The sequence below is a fragment of the Psammomys obesus genome, unplaced genomic scaffold, assembly GCF_907164565.1.
Source record: "Psammomys obesus unplaced genomic scaffold, mPsaObe1.curated_primary_1811, whole genome shotgun sequence".
Classification (NCBI taxonomy): domain Eukaryota; kingdom Metazoa; phylum Chordata; class Mammalia; order Rodentia; family Muridae; genus Psammomys; species Psammomys obesus.
Window position 1 is genome coordinate 6,444,010 of NW_026596131.1, and position 23,362 is coordinate 6,467,371.

Consider the following 23,362-nt stretch of genomic DNA (forward strand, 5'->3'; position numbering starts at 1 on the left):
GAAATGGGGAGGAGAAACATCTCTGGGGCTAGAGAAAACAAAAAATAACAGAATGTTAGACCCAAATTCAACCACAGGACTAATTATTTTACATATAAATGTTCTATACAAATTAATAAGCAGATGTTGTCATATTGGACGGATATAGAAAGAATTTCTAACTGTGTGATGTTTGCAAAAGTCTACCTTTTAGAAATATAAACATTATGTTGTTTTCCTAGTAAATGTTAAATTAAGTAGACAAGAATCTAGAAAGGCCATATAACTCCTCATCAAAGCTACTGATCAATTTCACATAATCCAGTATTTATTGAACACTCCATCTAGGAAGAACAGAAAAGTGATTCTTTCTACATGTATCTGAAGTAGTCACCAATACAACCAAGAAACACAATAAATAAATAAATAAATATTTGCATACATAAATATTTGATAAGAATTAAGCATGTCCTCAGGTCATAACAAAATTAAAGTAGAAATCAATGTCAGAAAAATAATTGGTGTAAGAGGAATCTACAAGGAGAATTAGAAAATATCTTGAGTCAAGTTAAAATGAATATGTATCAAAATATTCAGAGTGGGTACAACATTGCTTCAGAAGAAAGTTACTGATAGAACAACAGATATCTGTGTTACGAAAAAAAAACATATTAAGGCAGGAACCTGACCTTGAACCTCAAGAGGTGAGAATAGAAAACTAAAACCAAAAGAAATAGAAGGAAGGGCATGCTCTAGAGTGTAAATCAGCGAGACAGAACCCTCCCCTGCAAATAACACAAATAAATCTGTAAACTTAAAGGTTAATTACTTGAAAACATGCAAAATATTGAAATCTTTATGTATATACTCACTGTACTGGACCACAAGGCACACTCCCGTACAGGGTTGTGTTTTCATACGAGTATATGTAGGCACATTGAACACTCCCTCTCCATGCCACCCCACCCTCCCCTCTCACTCTCCTCTTTTTCCATGAATTTGGTCAAGATATTTAAAAGTACTGGTGAAATACATGTCCGCCTTTTCTGAAGGAAATATTCATATTTACAGTAGCAGATCTTCGGCTGCTTTCAACCTTCACGAGAGACGCTTAATTTCGGCAGGGGGCAGCAGTTAGTGGAAAAGATGTCTAACTGGCCAACACGTTGAGAATAGGAGGGAGTGCTCAGTGCCCCTGTGTTAGCCCCTGTTCCCAAGATTCAGGGATCATCTCAGGCAGGGAAAAGTCATCTTCTGGCTATGAAATGACCTCATAGTAGTTGTGGTTAACTACACAAGATCTGCACTAGATCAAGAAAGCCAAAAGTCTGGAGTAGTTGTGTTAGATGATCCCTAGGCTCCACCCTTTACTGAGGACCTTGACACTTGGTTGGGAAGGAAAAGTCATTCTTTTTTGAGGATGTGTTTACTGACATGCTCCATTGGGCGACCCCATACCCATACTGGTGTGGACAGATCTAGTGGGTTATTATTATCTAGTAGGTCATTACCTTAGGTATTTAAGGGTGGTTTAGTATTAAAAATTAAAACAGTGAATGACATTAATCTTACCATTACACTCAGGAATGAAACGCATATGATTTTCTTGACAATGTTTTCCATCTGTTCATTATATCAAGTCTCATGCATGTGACAGATAAATAGAAACAGATAATGAGCACTTAAACGAGGGCTTACATATCCTTAATAATGACAGAGAAAAGACTTTATCTCTAAGCCTGGAAAAACCTCTAAGCCTGGAAAAAAGAGTGTTTATTTTCACTATTTCTTCTCACCTTTCATATTTAGAGGTAAAAATTATGAAATCACATAAGTAGAAGAAATATAAGACCTTTAGATCTGAAAGAGAGAAATTAAGTATTAATATTTGCAGACATTTTAAGTTACTATGTAGAATATTCCCGATACCCTTCCATGTAATTAATAAGCACAGCCAAGTTGCAGAATGCCTTGTCCATTTGCAAAATCAACACACTGCACTGAAGAACACAAGCTTGATCTTTGAAACTGTAATTTATATCAGTATTAAGACGTTCATGACTTTCTAAAGTTATATGTGATCATTTTTAATTCTAACTGCAATACATTTATGTGCTCATTTTTTTTCCATGAAACTAAGATTCAGGCATGTAACAACTGAATCTTGGTAAGTGATTGAATAGACCAAATTGGAATGTATTTGGACATGATTTTAAGCTAAATCCATAGATTAAGATATAGAACTGGCTGCATCATCTTCCTCTGTGGCCTGGCAAGGCTGCACCCTCTGGGGGAGGTGATCAAGACCTGATAGGCTAGGGCCAGATAGTAGGGGAGGAGGACCTCCCTTATCAGTGGACTAGGGAAAGGGTATAAGGAGAGAAGAGAAAGGGAGGGGGTGAGACTGGGAGGAGACAAGGAAGGAGTCTACAGCTGGGATACAACGTGAATAACTTGTAATAAATAAAAAAATCAATAAAAATTAGAAATATTGTTAAAAAAGATATAGAAGTGGGAATGTGAACATAGAAATGAACTAGGTTTTAGGAAGAGACAGTCTGTCACCTACTTTGGAAGATAGATTTAGTCCAAGAGTTTAAGTCTAGGAAGGCAGCTCAGCAGTGCCGTTACCCTCTAACACTGGCTCCATAACAAGGCGTAGATATTTGAGGTGGCGAGTCACCTGTCTTCAAGGTCCAGCTGCATAACCTCAGCATCCTGTGTGTGTGTGCCTGTGTGTGTGTGTGTGTGTGTGTGTGTGTGTGTGTATTTTCTAGAGAGAGAGAGAGGAAGAGAGAGGATTGAGTAGTTTTGTGTGCGAAAGAATGAATGCATATATGTATGTTTCAGATTGGTTGAATGCTCTGCTGTGCATGTTTTCCCTCACCACCCTCCACTACAGAAAATTTGTTTGATTTGCCTGTTATTTGAGTTGCGTGTGACGTTTTTATGGATGGGAGTTCCATGGATTAAAAATAAACAATCAAACCATAATTAAAGCAAAGACTCAAGTGACTGACAGGTCTGGAGGGCAGACAGCAGGTAAAACTTCAAATTCTCACTCCAAGAGCTGGCTGTAGATGGAACCTAAAGAATTTTTCCATGACTGTATCAGGGGTAATTTGTGCTTTGAGGACAGGAGCCTTAACTACCAAGGAATAAAGGACTGGTGGGGAGTTCAGCTGTTGATAGGAAAATTACAGGGAACTAGCTGACCACGTCATTGGGGCAAGAACACATTTTGTGTTAAATGGGGCTGTAAAGGTCTGAACCATAACCATGAGAAATCTGATCTCGTAAACTATGGCTGGGAGTGGATTTGTGCCCAGAGTCTGGGTGGGGTGAGTGTAAGATGGTGTGACATCGCCATACAATGTCCTTCAAGGGATGGTTCTTGAAGAATTTTATTTGGCCTCGTCTGGGCAGCTGATCCCAAACCGACTTCCATATTCTTCTCGACTGAACTACAGACTCAAGATTGCAGGAACAGGGCCCAGATATCCGGCCTCTCTTGTTGTATGTGGTCTTTCTAATGGAGGAGTATGCCAGACTTTCCTCTTGCTAGGAATCCTGCGACTGCTGGTTAAACACTCAGCCTGTCAAATCCTTTCTCTAAAGATACTTGGCTGAGAGGATGTGGGGTTATTTAAACACCAGGTTAGACTTCGTAGGTTAAAAACAGATCAAGACAGTGACATAAAGAGTTTAATTAGCAGAATTTCTGGAGTTACTGAAGAACCGTCATAAAGCTACATACAGTTAATTCAGAAAACATTAAAAATCATTTTCTGATTGTCTTTTTTTTTTTTTTGTCATAAGGAATAGGTCCAAGAAAGTGTCATTATGGACATCTTTACAAAAGAGACGTCACGTGTGACACGATATAGAGATTTTGGTGGGAAGACTCCCATTCATCAGCCTCAGCACATGCTTTGTGTGGGTGTGACTCAGGCCTTCTATGTACTCTTAGGAATTCCCTTGGAAACCTATTGCTACAAAACAAGGCCTGGTCCCTGAGGAAAATTTGGTTGTATGCCTCTTCGTTTCATATGAGGCTGTAAGACGATGAAATGAAAACTTAGTCGTGTTTGACTTCTCACCCTTCCCATGTGTGTTAGTGGAGTGTGTATTTAGGTAGTTTGAGTAGATGTGTGCACAAAAGCCAAAGGCCCACGGTAGAAGTTCTCATCATGCCCCTTCTTTGTTTCTGAAACAGGATCTTTCATCGAACCTGGAGCTCATCGATCGGGTTAGGATGGCTGGTCAGTGAACTCCAGGGCTCCCCTGTCTTCACCCTCTCACCCCTATCGCTGGGATTGCAGATGGGTATTGTTGTAGGTTTTCCCTGGGTGCTGGAGATCAGTACTCAGGTCGCCAGGCTTACAAGGAACACACTTTATTGCCTCAACCATCTTCCCAGCCCCACTGTCTCAGACGAACACTACACAAGGCCCGCGTAGGGGCTGGTTGGATTACTCAGTGCGTAAAGATATCTGCTGCAAAGCCTGGTAGTTTGATTTCAATTTTCAGAGCCAACCTGGGGTGTGTGTGTGTGGGGGAGAATCAAGTCCCGTAAGTTGTCCGCTGCCCTTCACATGCATGCTGTTATGGCATGACCCCTCCATCCACAAACAGGTAAGTAAGCAATGTTCCAAGACGCTGGAAAAAGAGTGACTTGGAGCTTTTCATGAAGTGTAGTAGGTCTGAGGTCTGTGCTGATATTCTGCAGTTGTGGTCATCTTCCCGTTTATAACCCAAAGCCGCGGCTTCTCTGGCTGCTCTGTGAAGAGCGGAGGGTTGGAAGACAGCGCTCCTTGCTGACAGGTGGGATTGATGAGGGCTCTGAAGAAATCCTGAGAACACAACGAGTGAGAACAAAAATGGACTTTATCTCCAACAACCGCAAGTGGCTGCGGAAAGTGCAGCGAGACAGATGACGCAATCGAAGCACATTTTCCCAGGGCTTTGAATGAGCAAGGCGATGCCAGTAGAAATCTCATCAGGGACTCAGCGGACACTGCCCATAGAGACAGGCTGAGAAAGTAATGGTGGGTTAGGCCACCACCAAACGTCCTGGGAAAATGTTGACCAGTTGCGGAGCTACCCCAGGACCTGTGGTTGCGATCTGCACGCAGATCCTCACCCTCAAACTACCCCAGCATTTGAGTTTTCTGGGAGAGAGGAGAAAGCCAGGCTTTGGTCTGAGTCAGGAGAACAGAAATTTAGGGCTTCTCACTTTTCCTTCCAAACAGAGAGTGGGGAAGAATTTTTCATCCCACTTCGAAACCTGGCCAGTTGGAAGCTTAATCATACTATTGTAAAGATTTGGGGTGGTGACTGATACAGGAGAGGGGTTGGGTTAGTAGAGGGACCCTTGGTTGAACAGGAGGGCTATGCACCTCTCTAGTGCAATCAACAGCTTTCTAGAATTTTCTCAGAAAGTATTGTTGCAATATATTAAGTATGACCTTATCCTCACATTCCTACATGGCCTCAGTCGGCTCCCACCTTTTTCTCTGTTAGGATTGCTTTCATAACAGCTGGGTTTCCCCTGTGTTCTTCCTCGTGAATATGGAAAGTTATTTCTCTTTTGTAGAATGTAAGTGCATGCTTTAATGCCCTTGACAGTGAAAGATGAGGGTTTTTTTTTTTAAATCTCAGTAGAATAGCAGATTTCCCATAGAATTGATTAATTCAGAAGGTACATTATGGAAGAATACAAAAGCATCAAGGAACTTTAATGAGAAAAAAATTATATATCCAAATTTCCTATTATCTACTAATTTTAAGTGCATATTAGTTGAAGAGTCTTGGATTTTGGAATTGTTCTTCTATAATGAAGTTTAAATATTTGGGAGAAAAGAACTGAAGATTAGAAGGCTTCTGAAATTGGATGTCATACTGTAATTATTTTTTTCAGTTGCTAAACTTTTTTGTAGTTTAATTCAGAATTTTCATTTGAGAGTTATTAAGATATTTTTTCTTTTCCCATTGAATTTCTTCTTCCTCTTCCTCCCCACTTCTCCTCCTCCTCTTCTCCTTCCTTCTTTCTTCTTCTCCTCTTTTTCCTCTTCCTCCTTTTCTTTTTTCTTCTGGTCCAACAGGGGAAAAATACATCTGAACATAGAAACTAAAGATTTGAGGGAAACAAATCCAGTTTTTAACTGGGGATTAACAGTTTTCCAGGTTGTATTTAGTCAGATAAGGCTTCTGTGGTCTTGTACCCATTTCATCATCTTGGATTGTCTCTGAGAATTCATTGTGTATGAGTTTCTTTGTAAGTAGTCTGGAGAGGTTAAGAGAGGCCTTTCTGGCTTATCAATGTTACCATGGGAAAATGGATTCCTGATGAAAGGCATATCCAGGTTGCTCAAAACAATCATTTGGTTCAGGCAGATAAGATGTTACAAACCCTTAAACTCAGTGTGTCACAGACAAAAAGACACAGAAGTAGGAGGGGAGCTTGTTAGGAAGGGGTTCGGTATGAATGTGGTGGGGAAAGTGGGTAGTGGGGGGTATATATGATCAAAATACTTGTAAGGGTGTATTAAGTTATCAAAGACTAAATGAACTGGATGTCTACATGTAGAAAAATGCAAATAGATCCATACTTATCACCCTGCACAAAACTAAAGTCCAAGTGGATCAAAGACCTCAACATAAAACCAGACACACTAAACTGCTTAGAAGAAAAAGTGGGGAAGAGCCTTGAACTCATTGGCACAGGAGACAACTTCCTGAACAGAACACCAACAGCACAGGCTCTAAGAGCAACAATCAATAAATGGGACCTCATGAAACTGAAAAGCTCCTGTAAAGCAAAGGACACTGTTGTCAGAACAAAATGACAGCCTACAGATTGGGAAAGGATCTTCACCGACCCTATATCTGACAGAGGACTAATATCCAGTATATATAAAGAACTAAAGAAGTTAAACAGCAAAAAATCAAGTAATCCAATTAAAAAATGGAGTACAGAACTAAACAGAGAATTCTCAACAGAGGAATATCGAATGCAGGGAAACATTTAAAGAAATGCTCAGCCTCATCAGCCATCAGGGAAATGCAAATCAAAACGACCCTAAGATTTCACCTTACACCCATCAGAATGGCCAAGTTGAAAAACTCAAGAGACAACACATGCTAGAGAGGTTGTGGAGAAAGGGGAACCCTCCTCCACTGCTGGTGGGAATGTAAACTTGTACAACCACTCTGGAAATCAATCTGGCGCTTTCTCAGACAACTAGGAATAGCGCTTCCTCAAGATCCAGCTATACCACTCCTAGGCATATATCCAAAAGAGGCTCAAGTACACAATAAGGACATTTGCTCAATCATGTTTGTAGCAGCCTTATTTGCAGTAGCCAGAAGCTGGAAACAGCCCCTCAGTGGAGGAATGGATGCACAAATTGTGGTATATCTACACAATGGAATATTACTCAGCAATAAAAAACAAGGAAATCATGAAATTTGCAGGTAAATGGTGGGATCTGGAAAAGATCATCCTGAGTGAGCTATCCCAGAAGCAGAAAGATGCACAGGGTATATACTCATTCATATAGACATATAATATAGGATAAACCTACTAAAATCTGTACACCTAAAGAAACTAATCAAGAGGGAGGACTCTTGCTAAAATGCTCAATTCCTATCCAGAAAGGCAAAGAGGCTGGACATCAGAAGAAGGAGAAAAGAGGGAACAAGTCAGGAGCCTGACACAGAGAACCTCTGAGAAGCTCTGTCCTGCAGACTATCAATGTAGATGCTGAGACTTATGGCCAACCTTTGGGCAGAGTGCAGGGAATCATAGGAAAGAAGTGGGAAACAGTAAGATCTGGAGAGGACAGGAACTCCACAAGGAGAGCAACAGAACCAAAAAATCTGAGCACAGGGGTCTTTCCTGAGACTGATACTCCAACCAAGGACTATGCATGGAGATAACCTAAGACCCCTGCACAGATGTAGCCCATGGCAGTTCAGTATCCAAGTGGGTTCCATTGTAATAGGAACAGGGACTGTCTCTGACATGAACTGATTGGCCTGCTCTTTAATTACCTCCCCCTGAGGGGGAAGCAGCATTACCAGGCCACAGAAGAAGACAATGCAGCCACTCCTGATGAGACCTAATTGACTAGGGTCAGAAGGAAGGAAAAGAAGACCTCCCCTATCAGTGGACTTGGGGAGGAGCATGCATGCAGAGGGTGGAGGAAGGGAGGGATTGGGACAGGAGGAGGGAGGGAACCACAGGGGGGGATACAAAGTGAATAAAGTGTAATTAATAAAGAATTAAAAAATAAAAAAATAAAAAAGAAGTGAACAACAACAAAAAGAGACAATAGTAAAAGGTGCTGATTCTACTGCCTTAGAATGATTTTCAACAAACTTTGTTTTCAGGGGAAAAAGAAGTGGGCAATTAGCCTCGAAAGGAATGAGATAACATTAATAGTTATAAATATGAATAAATGAATTTTCCTATGTTCTCAGTCCTGTTGAATATTTTATATTTTCAAAATATTACTGTTTAACTTTTTCATTGTCCTGTGAAAGTTATAAATCTATTATTTTCTGTGTTTATTTGTACTTTGATCTAAGTAATTACCACATATTACTATTCCTTGATGAATCTCTAAAATAACTGCTAATTGATGGCTTTTTTTTTCTCCCTCTTTTCTTGAAAACTACTCATGGAATGAATTGAACCATTTTGTTTTTCTGAGTCTGGATTTTGTAGGCTGTGCCTATGTGGCTCTGCCCTCTTAGTTTCCTATAAAGTGACAGCCGAGTCTAGAGGCTCAATCAGATCAATTTGCTGGCTAATAAATTTGATGGTAGGCAAAAGTGACTTGTCCCTGGGTATTATGGTTGATTATTGTCAACTTGACACAAACCTCAGCATATCTGGGGGAAAAAAAGAATGTCAGCTGAGAAAATGCCTACATCAGATTGACCTGTAGGAAAAACTGTATTATGATTATTATTTAATTATTGATGTGGGTTGGGTGAGCTCAGTCTATTACGCTTGGTGTTGTCACTGGAAGGCTATGTAAGAAAGCAAGCTGAACAAGCCACGAGGAACAGGTCAGTAGGCAACAACAATCTTCCATGGCCTCTGCTTCAGCTCCTGCCTCCAGGTTTCTGCTTTGAGTTCCTGCGCTGAACTCACTCAAGGATGGAGTGTGACCTGGGAATTATAAGTTGAAATAAACCTCCCCCCCCCCAAAGTTGCTTTTGGACATGCTGTTCATTACAGTGACTAAAAGCAAATGAATATAGTGAGTTTAACCTCCACTTAACTCAGCAGCGGACTGTGAGCTGAAATGTCAGCCAAAGAAAATTTTCTTTTTCTAAGCTGCTTTGGGTCCATGTTTTTATTACAGTAACAGAAAACTAAGACAGGCTCTCTTAGGAGAGGTATTTTGGATGAAAGAACATATTTATGTAAATGTATATACATAATTTTATAATAAATTAACAATACCTCCTTTATTTTTCACCTCTACTAGAAGCATTAGAGATGGCTCATTTCCTCACAGCTTGTCTATATTTTCACTTTTGGCTTTTGACACATAGATCAGAATAGGTAACATTTGGCTGTGATTATCAGTCTGTGACAGCTTCATGTTCTGAGACCTAATTATTTTAATTCTAGAGGACCCACATTGTATTTTATTATTGGTGGGTCTGACTTGCTGCTCTCGCTATGTGATTGTTCTTAATTGTTCTTGTTTACTTGTTTCTCCAAATGACCTTAACAATATACTTATAAAGTTTGGTGGTAGAGAAAACCTGATAGTATTTTTGTAGAGAGAATAGGAATTTAGATCAAATGGGCATCTTTACTAATGTCTAAGAAAAATTATATCACCATAGTTTTAAACACTAGAGATAATGTGTAATCACTGAATACTTGCCATAGGACTGACAAGATGTCTCAGCAGGTAAAGGCACTTGTCATCAAGCCTAATGACCTGAGTTTAATCCTTGGATCCCATATGGAGGAAGAAGACAACCTACTACTGCAGGCTGTTCTCTGTCTTCCAAATGCATATCATAACACACACACACACACACACACACACACACACACACACACACACTCTTTCTCTCTCACACGCTAATTAATAAATGGTTGCAAAAATATTAAACATAATTTAAAATTTTTATTACAGTAACAGAAAACTAAGACAGACTCTCTTAGAGGTGGTATTTTGGATGAAAGAACACATCTATGTAAATGTATGTTCTTAATTTTATAATAAAATTAACTTGTGTTAATTTTATGTTAATATGTTAACTTGTGTTAACTCCAGCTTTAATGGCCAAATTTAACCTGTTTATTCAGGACATTGACCCATGGAAGACATATTCTCATATGGTTTAGCTTATTACATAATTACATTTTTTGGTTCATAAGTTATATATAAGCGAGTTTTTCTATATGTGTTTACATTCTAACTGGGTAGATTGACATAACCCACTTAATAATACCGTATGGTTGATTTTTTAGAAAATATATTGTCTGGATCATGTTTTGTGGCTTTATGGCAGAGGGCATGTATATATGTAGCTTTAAAGGAAGTCTGTTGTTTATGCTTCTCCTGCATCCTCATTGAGGTAACTAATGAGCTACAGTTGAAATAACAATGCAGTAGGTTTGTTGGAATTCTGGTTGCTGCTTGTGAACATGATCTCAGGGATACTGAGGATGACTCTCCCAGAGGAAACTTGTTACCAGAGCTATATGGCCTAGCTGTGATTAACTGCATTTACTACCTTTCTTCCATCCCCATTTCTACTCATCCCAACATTCGTAGCAACACATGAAAGCTGGATCACTGGCCCTCCCTGTGTGATTTTCGGGAAGTACCACAGGCCAGACTCTCCTACCGGCAGCTCAGCCAGCGGTAGTCTCCTCTCCTCAGTAATTGTTACTGGTTTTTATGGCCCTTGAGAATAGGCATTGTGAATCATGTAAGTTTCAGGAGCTTTCTGAGGCCTGGAAATTTAGTTTATTTCCCAAGTTCCGTGAAACTCTCTCCTCCTTTAGGAGGTTTTCAATAAAGAAGAATTGCTGTATAAGTACTTATATAATGCAGCCTTAAACAATCTATTTGGGCCTATATAATATATCAGAATAGATACATAGATGATAGATGGGAGATAGATAAATAGGTAGATGACAGACAGAGATGGGAGATAGGTAAGTAGGTAGATGACTGATAGATGAAAAATAAAGAGATATAAATAAATGAATGACAGATCAGTCCATAGATGATAGATAAGTGAGTACTCTATAGATAGATAAATGACAGCTCATAAATGAATGGGTGAATAGATTATAGGTGATGATAGATAAGTGAGTACTCTATAGATAGATAAATGACAGCTGATAAATGAATGGGTGAATAGATTATAGGTGATATAGACCATAGATGACAAACAGATAATAGATCTATAGTTAATAGATACATATATGGTAGAGGATTGATCGATAAGTAGGTGGGTTGGTAGATAGATCATAGGTAGGCAGGTACGTAGATAGATTGATTGATGCCTTCTGTGGATTTCTGATGCCAGGGAAGTAAAATCTACTCTCTCAAGCATGGTCACTTTCAAAGTCAGTATTTTCTCACCTCTTCAGTTGTTCGTCACACTATTTTAATGCATATATGCGTGTGGGTGTACACATTGCCCCATCATGTGCATGTTGGTATGTGTGTGTTATGGTTGCACGTGCTTGTATGTGCACATAGGTAGATGCTAGAGGACAACCTCAGGAGTCATCTACAGGAATGCACTCACTTCTTTTAAGAGAGGGTGTTTCTCCCTTGCCTGGAGCTCACCAAGTCGGCTAGACTGACTGATGAGTGAGTCCCAGGAATCCTCCTGTCTCAGCCTCCCCAGCACTTGGATTACAAGCATACATCCACACACAAGGCATTTCAGGCATGTTGGGGCATCAAGATCTAGCTCCTTATGCTTACAAGGCAGACACGTTACTAACTGAGCCATTTCTGCAGCCCAGTACATGTTTATGAACAGAAGCTGTTCTGGCATTCAGGGTCAACACAACATAGTGGACAAGGCTCCTGGGCCAATGCTAGTCAAGTGACTTGGGACCTCATTTATGGAATTAGAAAACAGTACCCACGCCTGAGATTACTGTGAGGATGGGGTAATACTTGGAGAACATTTGGAAAGAGTCTGGCAATTAGCAAACATTTGCCTTTAGTACTGGCTGATCAGCTTTATCGTGTATATATTGTATCTAAGAGTTTGAGAGTATGGATTTCATTCTTAACAGTTTCGCTGAATTTGCCAGTTGTCTTCAGACATTACCCCCTTGGAATGAACAACAGTGAACTGTCAGCCCACTTCACTGCTCTCTTCAGGCTATCCAGGCTCACCAAGCTGGACTTGAGGGAGGGAAGCTCAGCCGGGACAGATGTGTGCAATGCAGACTCTGGATCACTGGTGGGTGTGCAAGAAATAGCTTTCTCAGGAGACAGCGTCAGGGAGACAACTCTTTCAATTTAGGGTGTGAAGGGGGTAGCCTGGGGAGGTGGCCAGGGTGTCTGGGGCAAAGTTGTGTGTCTCTGTACAAATTGTCCAGGGCAAGGATGCTGGAAGATCTTCCTCTGCGTGCTCAGGGCCTGTAGGGTATGTGTGTGTGTGTGTGTGGGGGGGGACCTTACAAGGTCAAACAAGGAGTGAAACCTGACAATTGTAAAGACAGTAAACTTTATGGCACCAAGCTGGGAGCAGAGATGGAGCCAGCTCCTGCTGTCCTCTTCTGGTTGAGGCTTTGCTCGACCCTTCCTCTCTAATCCCACAACAGCACCATTGGGATATTGAGAGCGAAAGTGGAAAATGAGAGACAAACCCAGAAATATAATTCTGAAGCATTTTATAACATTTAAAATTTTATGATTTGAGAGATTAATTTTCTACTTTCTTTACTCTACAGTCACTTCCTCCTTACCCTTAGACTTTTCATTTCATTTCTTCTTGGCTTTAATTTTAGTTAAGGATGTTAAACTGAATGCCTTGGGAATAGGTATTTATTTTTAGACCACTTTTAGTTTTGAAGGAGAAAATATAATGTTTAATAAACTTTTAGATTTATTTTTTTTGTCTTGGGTTTTTGAGATAGGGTTTCTCTGTGTAGCCTTGGCTGTTCTGGACTCTGATTTGTAGACCATGCTTGCCTCGAACTCACAGAGGTCTACCTGCCTCGGCCTCCCGAGAGCTGGGATTAAAGGTGTGAGCCACCCCTATCCCAGCCACTAGATTTAACTTTAATTGATGTAATTAATGTCAATTATAAGCCCCTGGGTCTCATAAAGCTTAATATTATATTTCATTCTTTGGTATTTATTAGGAAAAACCTTTCAGAAGTTAGAATATAATGAGTGTGTTGAGTGCAACTTATTTTCTACATGTTAATTCATGAGCAGAGGCAAAGAATTAGCCCCAGATGATATCTGCAGGATATGGACATTTGGAAGATGGTCCAAAGTAGGATTTATTACTCAAATTTTAGTATTCTATGGGATATGCAGATGTGAAAGATTGTATTTATGTAGCACATTTTGTTTTTAGCCTTAACCTTGCGTTAGTTCATCAGGGATAAATGATGGGTACATGTCGTGCACCTTCACAACTTTAATTTCACGTGTTGCTGAGCATTGAACCTAGGGTCTTATACATGCCAAGGAAGTTCTAAACCATGGAGCCTCAGCCTCATCCTGCTGTGTCAAACCAAGTCACATCAATCCTGTGATTTTCATGCAGTTGGACTACATTGAAACCGCCTAGTTAACAGTAAGTTTATTGACATTGTAGCTATGGTGAGCACATTACATTATTCTCAGATGTTTGTGAGGATTAAAGTAGAAGATGTCTATTAAAAGAGATAATGTTTATTAAAGATCTGGCAGTGTGTGTGTGTGCGCACACACGCGTGTGTTAGTCTTGGCTTTGTAAAGAATAATTTCAAAAATTTAGTCATCTAAAAAATTTAGCTGTTATTTCTTGAGAATTTACAGGATGGCCTTGGCCTTTTAGCTGCTGTTGTTGGTACTCACGATGCTGCTGGTAGTAGTGATGTTGAGTTTTTTTTTTTTTTTAGGTGGAGAAGGATGGGTAATTTGAGTTAAGCTGTGTCACTAGGGAGACTTGGCCATGGTTTCATAACCAGTCAGCAGTATTCTAAACAACAGTAGGATGTCAAGACCCAGTGTTCAACTGCTTTTTAAGTCTGTGTGTAGCTCACTTTTTGTATTTCATGGGCTTTGGTTCATCACACTGAGACACTTAGAATAAGGGCAGGAAGTGGCCACCTGGACACAAGGACACAGGGAGAGTGGGCTATTTGTATGTTAGCTATCTATAGACCATTATTGCCTGATGAAAGTTGTGTATTTTACACACAAATTATTTTTGTGTTAGATTTTTGTGTTAGAAAAAAAAATATTTTTGTGTTAGATAACTGTTCACCCTTTCCCTTCCAAGGGCATATCAGTAACAGAGAAGGAAACAAATCATGTTTGGTAAGACCCAAAGTTTTATGAGATAATTTTGGGGAGATTTATGTTTCTCCTGTCCTTTCTCAGTAAACACAGCATCTCACTCGAATAGAAACGTTATTTAAGTGTACAGATTCGGAACATAATTTGCTTCTGAGATCCCTGTGAATGCGACTTCTATCCAAACGCTTGATGTTCTAAGCTTGTTCCACATTCCTTACTGGAAACAGGAAACATAGTGCGCTGGACAGTTTTATGTCAATTTGACACAAGCTCAAGTCATCCGAGAGGAGGGAACCTCATTGAGAAAATGCCCCCATAAGATCGGGCTATAGACATTTTCTTAATTAGTGATTGATAGGGAATGGTGAAGCCCACTGTGGCTGGTGCTGTCCCTGGCTGGTGGTCTTTGGTTCTACAAGAAAGCAGGTCGAGCAAGCCATGAGGAGCAAGCCAGTAAGCAGCACCCCTCTATGGCCTCTGCATGAGCTCCTGCCTCCAGGTTCCTGCCCTGTCTGAGTTCTTTTCCTGACTTCCTTCAATAACCAATAGTGATATGGAAATGTAAGTCAAATAAACCCTCTCCTCCCTGACTTACTTTTTGGCCATGGTGTTTCATCTCAGCGATAGAAACCCTGACTAAGACACACAGATGTGGTCGATAAAACTTGCTTTGCTCACATACTGTCTGCACCTGTCTAGTCCACCTGAAGCTTAACCCCTTGTGCTCAAGCACCCTGTAAATTGGGGAGAGAAACAGAATGCACTTCAATGTGAGAAATGAGCGCACGTATGCAGGATTTTCGTTTGTTGGACTTTTTTTTATGTGTGTGTGTGGCATTTATACTCATGTGTATGTGTCCACCCGCACGTGTGCAGGCCCAAAGGTGATGCTGGGTACATTCCTGGATTGCTCTCCACTTCATTGAAGCCATGTCCTCTTACTTAACACAGAGCTCATCTAGATTTTGAGATAGCCCCCACAGATTCCCTGTCTCTACACCTTAGTTGCAGGGATTATAGGCAGTAGGCACACTGGCATAGCTTTTATGTGGGCTCTAGGACCCACTCTGTTTTTCACCCTTGAACGACAAATGTTTCATCCGCAAAGCCATCTCCCTCATTCGCTGTTTTCTTTTCTTCCTTCTCTCTTCTTTCTGCCCTTCTTCCTTCCTGCCTATCATTCACCCCCCCCCCCCAGTCTTATACATCCTCGGCTTGCCTCAGGCTTTCAATGGCCAAGAATGACCTTAAACTCCTGATCCTCCTGCCTCTACTTATCAGGTGCTGGGATTATGGGTGGCTGACAACATATCTGGCTTATACTTGGCTTTTTAGATAAAATGGTCCCTAGTATAGAGTAAGCATTAATAATCAAATTCATTATTATAAATATTTACATATAATTTGCGATCATTCAAATGCGAATTTGCCTATTTGTGGTGTCATAGTTTGATTTTCTGTATAGAAAAGGAACTTAGGAAGGAAAGGGTTTATTTCAGCTTGTATTTCCAGGCCATAATCCATCATCATCAAAGAAGGTAAGCGCAGGAACTCAAGGCAGGAACCATCGAGGCAGGTTTGCTCACTAGTGTATGCTCAGCTTGCTTTCCTATATGCCTCTACCCATTTGACTATACCCAAAGGGTTGGTGCTGTTCAGGTGGGCCGGGGCCCTCCCATATCCATTATCAGCTAAGACCGTTTCTCACAGACCTGGCTGCAGGCCAATCTGACAGAGGATATTCTTCATTTGATGTTTCTCCTTCCCAGGTGACTCCGAGTTGTATTAAGTTGATACCCACTCTATGTGGATTATCCAGTGAGTTTGTGACTTGTTTCCTCCGTACTTTTATGCTTTAAAGATTTTAAATTCAAATTTTGTTTCCATACTTTCATATTTTAGGTGAGGAATATGTATTAATATTATTTCTCGAGTAAACCTCTCATTTTAAAATGCTCAAAAGGATTGTATAATTTCTTGAGGACATGGTGAACTGCCTGCTTGGATCTCGACTATGGACGTTGGAATGTTCAGACTGTTGACAGGTCTGGTATATCAGTTTGTCGTGTGGTGAGCATGAGGAGGGATGAGCACAGAGAATTCGTGATTATTAAGTAAATGAAGAAAAATAATACCTTTAAAATGTTTTAAAAGATGTTGGTGCTGGAAATACTTGGGAAATAACAATTTAGGTCCCTCTTTTTTGTTCTTAATTGAGACATTTACCAACATTAAAGTAAAATTTAGAAACTTTCTATTTCAACTTTACTATAGTTTTACATCTCTTTAGCATAGGCTCTAAATCCTCTGAATCTTTCTTGGATGACCTCAGAAATCCTTCTAGAACACACATGTAGGTATTGGGGTAGTTGGATCTCCCTTTGTCTTGAAATCCAGAAAGCAGTTAAAGTTGTGGAATAAACATGGCCCTTGTTTGAAGTTTATTTTGGACTTAGAAGCCATTCTGCAACAGATGAATTCACAGAGATGATGATGGTAAACTAAATATTGGCTATGCAGGCAGAATTTGAGCTTCTGAATACGTTTTAAATTAGAAAATATAAGATTAAATTAGGCGTAGGTAGATTGGACTCATGATCTCAGTTCTGGATGCCTCAGTTATCATTTCACGGTGCTGGGCTTTATTTGATGTGCAAGGTTGAGAAGTCAGGATCTGTAAGATATTGACAAAAACCCCAAGAAGAGTCTCACCCTCAACAGTTGGTTCTTTAGAAAAAGAGAACTTTTTTATTTGTTTTAAAATTTCTGAATCCGTGAAACCAAGGCGGGGAAGCTGGCCTCTTTCCCCTCTGCCATCGTCATCCCCATTTACACTCTGTGTTTAATTAGGACAGATTCTGCGTGAGGTAAACTCCAGGGCAGAGGGTTGCTTCAAAGCAGATGAGGCCCTTAATTTATCATAAAAAAAGAAGAGTGGTTGTTAAGGTTTTATTGGATTACAATAAAGGCTCCTAGCACTGGGAGCCTGCGGTTTGTTTCCCGACATCACTGGGGGACCTTGAAATCATAACCACAGATTATAGCGACGAGCTTCCAAATTTCCATATCCTAAGCAGAGATGCTGTCTTCCTGGAGCTCATGTGGAATTGCATGCTCTGTGATTTCAGGATATGTATTGGAAAATTCTCTGTTTGGATATCACTTCAGGAGGGCTATGATTCTCCAATCACCTCTGCGGTCACAGCTCCAATATGCTTACAGAAAGAAATGGGGAGGAAAAAGAAAAACATAGCAAAACTATAGTGAACAAAAGATGGTTGTCGTAACTCCATCCTGGTCCTGAATGCTTTTGTTAATGTTGTTCTTTCAAGTTCAGTAAAAGTTCTTACAAGGTAATTCTGGGATATGAAGAGGTGTACATCTATCTCCTATGTCCATCTCCCTTCACAAACTTCCTAGATTACAAAGTTCAACTTTGTCATTTTCATAGACTAAAACCTACTATCTCTCATGGATGCCTGTGTGTATTTAAATATCCTGACTATGTAACATGCATTCACACACACACAGAAAATCTGCACATACATGCATGAAAGTATATACATATATATATATACATTTATACATGTGTAAGTAGTTTATATGTATTTATATGTATATACACATACATATGTAAGTACATTTATACTAATGCATATTTGTAAAGTGTATTTATGTTTTATACATAAATGTGTGTACATATTTACACATAATGAGTAGATATACTAACTAAAATTGATTAGAAGCATATACACACATATTGACCTGGTAGTCAGACCTATTGTATCCTATGGGAGTGAAGGAGAAATAGAACATATAAGCAGATGAATCTGCACTTGGGGCTTTGACCTTAAACATCTCCCCAGTGGAAACGTACTGAAGGCTTGATTGATAGTTTGTGGCACTATAGAGGTGACTCAAGCTTTAGGAAGTTGGGCCTAGTAGAAGGAAGTGAAGTCACTGAGTGCCAACCTGTGACAGGGACTGCAGGACCTCAGCCCTTCCTCTTTCCTGTTTGCTTCCTGGCCACCATTATGGGGTCATTGCTCTTTCAGATGCTCCACGCCATGATGCTCTGCTTTGCCACAGGACCAAAGCACCTGGGCCATAGGACCATGGAATGTCCCTCTGAAACCATGAGACAAAAATGCATTATTCCTCCTTGGAAGGTGTTTTTCCTTAACAATATAAAACTGACTAACACAGTTATTTATTTTTCCTATAGGAAGAATTTGATTGCACAGATAAAGAAAGGTGTCAGTTAGACTTCCTTTCCTTCTGAGGTTCTGTAAGTATGTATACATGTATACATACATGCATGCATTCATTATGTATTATGTGTTTTTTGTGTTTGTGTGTTCTCATGCTCACACATGTGCACATGTGTGTGCAGACTAAGAATTCCATGTGTGTGGAGGTCGGAGGTCGATATCATAGGCCTCTTTCTCTATCATTCTGAACCTTATTATTTTTTTTTTGTGATAGACTTTCTTACTTTACTATTTCATCCAATCAATGAGGCCCTGGTATCCTCCGTCTCTGCTCTTGGGCGCTGGCCAGTGAGACCTCAGCAGCCTCCTGTTCCTGCTTTTTCCTGTGATCATATTACAGACATGTATAACCCTGCCTGGATTTTACATGGGTACTGAGGACCCGAACTCAGTTTCTCACACCGCCCCCCAGACACTTTACCCTCGGAGCCGTCTCCCCAGCTGCTACAGGTCATGTATTTAATGACATGAAAACAAAGCCCATAGCCTCTCAGGCATCACACTGAAGCTGGAGGCTGTGTAGCCTTTTGCCACCCGGCCTCAGAACTATCCCAACATTATAGAAGCTCTCCTCTCTCTGTTCACCTCGGTAGAGGAAAATGATGATCTCTCTGAGAAGGAGAGATGTGTTTCTTAGAAGATGGGGTTTGTCTTCAACCTAGTCTGACGGCCATTTCAGTTTTATACTTCTACCTCCCCATAGACGTTCAAAGCTTCCAGGGGATGGCTGGGCTATCCTTGGTAAAAGGTACACGCTGGAAAAGACTCAGAGCGATGCATGGACTATGCTATGTCATAGTCAGGGGAATCCCGACGACCACCCGAGGAAGCTTTCATTAGTATCTCAGCCATAACACCACAGGCTCCCTGGAAAAGGGCGCAACAGCTCTGTTTTTACTCGCTGACATTCCCTCTTCCCTTTCACCCCTCACCTTATTGATTCTGGCTTGCCTCATTGTATGCTCCAGACGGCGGCGGTGAGAGCTCAGGCATGACACAGCCAGGCAAACGCTTTGAAGGGGTGGCTTGGCTCTGGTTCCCCTGGCAGGTTGTGGCCTTGTACCAGGAGAACAACAGCTCTCAGTAACAGCTGCTGCTCAGCCCGGCTCTGGAATGTGAAGACACTGGGGATGATTGGAAGCCAGAAGTCCCACAGCCCTCAGATGACAAAGGGAAAAAAATACGTGCTGCCTTAAGCCACTCACACAGAGGAGTTGTTTATTGCCGCAGGAAAGGCTGACTAATTTTAGAACCCAGTGTCCTTCCGTGTCTTCATTCTTGTCACTGCCAGTGAGGCCGCTTTCTAAAGCTCATTTTCCTTGTGGTTGGAGAAAGCCTGTGGCGGATTCAAGTCACCTCCAGATGTGACAACAGCCAGAGGCAGAAAAGGGGCCACCTCATTCTGTGTTTGCTTAAGACTAGAGACGCACTTTGCAGAAGTCCCATGAGTCTTCTGCTGGTGTCAGGCCAGTGAGAAATGGGTCACAGATCTGTCCCCTTAGACGTCATCATCGGCAGGGAGGACAAGTGTCAGCTCTGACTGATCTGTGTCAATCAGGGTCAATCCCTCTCTCTGTGTTTGGGTCCAGCTGGGGGGCAGGGGTAGCTGAGCCTGTTTTTAAATCACGTCTGTGGGGTGGGACGGGGGTGGCAATAGTTAGATACCTAATCAAAACCAGACCTTTGGAAAGGAGAAAAATGAAAGTTGACAAGCAAGTCTGATGTTTCCTACACTCCTCTGACATCCTTGGTCCTTGTGTCTTTTCTCTCCCTTTGGTTCCGGAGGCCCTGGCTTATCATCTCTGTTACTCACCCACTTTCCCTTTCTTTTTTCCCTTTCCTTTTTTTCCCCTTTCCTTTTCTTTCTTTTTTTTTCTCCCTCACGTGTGCAAGTGCATGTCTGTGTGCATGCATTTGTGACAGAGAGGCCACAGTTCAGCCTTGGATGTCGTTCCTCAGTCATCCATCTTGTTTCTTGTTTCTCCGTGAGATAAAGTCTCACACTAAGACTTCTTTATCACCAGTCAGGCTGGGCCCTCAGTGCTGCTGTTGCCCACTGAGCCTTCTTGCCAGCCCTGTCTTTTTTTTTTTTATTAATTTTTTAAAAGATTTATTTATTTATCACATATACAATGCTCTGTCTGCATGTACACATGCATGCCAGAAAAGGGCACCAGATGTCATTATAGATGGTTGTGAGCCACCGTGTGGTTGCTGGGAATTGAACTCAGGACCTCTGGAAGAGTAGCCAGTGCCTTTAGCCTCTGAGCCATCTCTCCAGCCCCCTCCCCCCTTTTTATTAATTTTTATTTTTTCTTCACAATTCCTTTATTATATATCCTGATTGAAGGCCCCTCCCTCAACTCCTCCCATTCTCACCCTCCCCTCCCCTCATCCCCTTTTCCTAGTCCACTGAAAGAGGGAGTTCTCCACTATAGCCATCTACCCATAGCTTGTTAAGTCTCATCAGGACTGCCTGGATCCTCTTTTTTGGTGTCCTGGCAAGTCTGCATCATCAGGGGTGAGTGATCAGAGAGCGGTCAAATGAGTTTATGAGAGAGGCAGACCCTGCTCTCCCCACTCAGAGATCCACATGGAGGCTGAGCTGCCAGTCGGCCACATCTGAGCAAGGGGTCTAGGTCCTCTGCGTGCATGGTCTTCCATTGGTGCATCAGTCTCTGCAGAACCCTCTGGGCTCAGATCTTTCAGTTTTGTTGGTCTCCTGTCCCCTAGATGTTCCTTTATCCACACTCCTCTTCTTCCTGCATAACACTCCCTGCGCTCTGCCCAAAGTTTGACCCTGAGTCTCAGCATCTGCTTCGCTCCCCTGTTGGGTGGATACTTTCAGAGGACCCTCTATAGTAGGCTCCTATCCTTGTTCCTTCTTCCACTGTTTCTGGTGTCTATCCTGTTTGCCATTCTGATGAGATCTGAGCATCCTCCCTAGGGTCCTCCTTAGTGTTTACCTTGTGTTGATTCAGCTTTGGTAAGTGGAATTAATCAACAAAATTGTCCATTTCATTTAGATTTTCAAATTTTGTAGCGTATAGATTTTTGAAGTAAGGCCTAATGATTGTTTGGATTTCCTCAGTGTTTGTTGCTATGTCCCCCTTTTTATTTCTGATTTTGTTGATTTGGATAGTGTCTCTCTGCCCTTTAGTTAGTTTGGCTAAGGATTTGTCTATCTTGTTGATTTTCTTGAAGAACCAGCTCTCAGTTTCATTGCTTCTTCGAATTGTTCTCTTTGTTTCTAATTTATTGATTTCAGCCCTGAGTTTGATTATTTCCAGCTGTCTACTCCTCTTGGGTGTGTCTGCTTCTTTTTGTTCTAGGGCTTTCAGGTGAGCCGTTAAGTTGCTTGTATGAGAAGTTTCAAGTTTCTTTATGAAGGCACTTAGTGCAATGAACTTTCTTCTTAGTACTGCTTTCATTGTTTCTCACAATTTGGGTATGTTCTGCCTTCATTTTCATTGAATTCTAGGAAGTCTTTAATTTTTTTCTTTATTTATTCCCTGACCCAGCTGTCATTGAGTAGAGAGTTGTTCAATTTCTATGCACCTATAGGCTTTTTGCTATTTCTGTTGTTGTTGAGGTCCAGCTTTAGTCCATGGTGGTCAGATAGGATACAAGGGATTATTTTAATCTTATTGTATCTTTTGAGGTTTGCTTAGTGACCAACTAAATGGTCTGTTTTGGAGAAGGTTCCATGAGGTGCTGAGAAGAAGATAAATTCTTTTGTGTTTGGGTGAAAGGTTCTATAGATGTCTGTTAGGTCCATTTGATTCATGACATCCATTAGTATCATTGTTTCTTTGTTTAATCCACCAGCCCTGTTTTTTTAAATGTACATTTATTGATTGATGATCACTGTGTCTGGTATAAGGGAGACTTGTGGAAGACTACTCAACTTCTTCAGACCCTATCGGGCTCACAGACACAAACACATGCTTTCAGTTCAGTGCATGTGGATGGTAACACCTTTCCACAGGATGAAAGCTCAAGTGTCCCAGGCTTCTGGCAAGGCTTTTATGAACTCCCAATTTCTTCATCTCCTTATATTCTGGCCATACAATCACCTGCATTTATAGAGGTGATTATTATTATTATTATTATTATTATTATTATTATTATAGCCACCATGCCCTGTGGCTTTCTTTGTATTTGATGCTCACTTTTCACAGATGTTCTCTCGTTGCACCTCCCACACCTGACAGGTAACCTGGCAGTACTTCAGAATTTAAGCACTTTGCTTCCTTTTTTTTTTTTTTCCAAATCTTTCTGTGTGCAGGCAGTGTCAAAGGCTTTCCCCGTGTGCGCACTGAATGGGCTTCTGTCATATTCTCATGGTTATTGGCGTGTACACGTAGTGACTGATTTCCTAGGCTGACATCTGTGATTTTCTTTTCAAAGATAAAACTAATGCATTTGCTTCTGATATGAGCACCTGGATTACACGACATGTTTAACACGCGTGTCAATAAACTCATGATAGTTTACCAAACTTAAGCGAATCACTGTAGTATGGCTTATTTAGAAAGTGATAGAAATGCAGTTTCCAAATGAGTAACTGGGTTATTTAAC